We start from the raw sequence: 1,131 nt of genomic DNA, 5'->3' as shown, positions 1-1,131 counted from the left end.
CCCACCCACCCGTGGGGGCTCCACCCCCCTGACCGGATCACCGCGAGGCCCCGCCCTCCGTCACGCTGAGCCTTAGATCCACACGTGACTTTGGGGGGCGCGGGCACTCAGTCCGCGCCGGGCAGTTTCGGGGCTGGTGTTTCGCCGGTGAGTCTCACAACAAGACAGAGAAGCCGGGTGCAGGGACCTAGGAGGGCGTGAGCCGAGGGGCTAAGTGGCCCCTCTGAGGCCAAGGAGGTTTCGGGGGGCGTCCAGGCTGGGGCCTGGCGTTTGCCGGGTGAGTTTGTGGCCCACGCAGAGAGCAGAGGTGAGGGAAGGGCAGTGAGTAGGAGCCGGGCCCAGGCCAGCGGGGCCTTTTTTCTGAGTGTGAACAGAAGCCCTGGGGGCTTCACGTGGATCAGCCCGGCTGCCGTGTGGGGATTAGACTGAGTGGAGGACTGTGGAAGCTTCCAGAACGTGCCTGTTCTCGGCTGAACTGGGGGACGTGGTGAGTGGAGGAGGGAGTTTGCAGATGCTCCGCCTGGGCGGCGAGGGCAGGAGGGGCTGAGGACCCCAAGGCTTTGGGCGGGGCCCAGCGCTGCCCCCGCCCCGCCTCCGCAGGCATCTGCCTTCTCAGGGTGTGTGTTGTTCCCCTGCTCTCTGGGCAGCTGTGTCCTCAGGCCTCAGGCCCCAGGCCCTGGGATCCATGGGTCTGCGGCCCCTGCTCCCTCCCAGCAGCTGTCAACTCCCCACCCCCGCCGCGAACCCCCGGGAACGTTGTCTGATCTTTCATAAGAACCTGGGGCTGACAAGACATATATTTTGGCTGTTTTTGACGCTTTTCCCCTTCCCTCTGGAGCCAGGCTCCTTTCCAGCCTCTGTTACTCACTTCAGTCTAAGTGAAATTTCCAAAATGTAAATGTGAACACATTACCCGCATCCTTAGACTCCTTGTTGTGGCTGTAAGGTTGTGCGCCTGGTCCTGCGGGCTCACCTGCACCCGTGCCCCCTCCGTGTGGCCATGCTGGGCTTCCTCAGGCTCTGGGCTCCCCGTGATGCTGCCCCCACCCCTGGGCCTTTGCATGTGCTGCTGCTTCCTTTCCTCTTTGCCTGGAGGCCCCCCATTCCATCACCAGTTGCTCAGGAAAGCAT

The sequence above is a fragment of the Lipotes vexillifer genome, unplaced genomic scaffold (genome assembly GCF_000442215.2).
Source record: "Lipotes vexillifer unplaced genomic scaffold, Lipotes_vexillifer_v1.1 scaffold1201, whole genome shotgun sequence".
In the NCBI taxonomy this organism is placed as follows: Eukaryota; Metazoa; Chordata; class Mammalia; order Artiodactyla; family Lipotidae; genus Lipotes; species Lipotes vexillifer.
The sequence above is the reverse complement of the archived record's forward strand: the minus strand, read 5'-3'. Positions refer to the sequence as shown.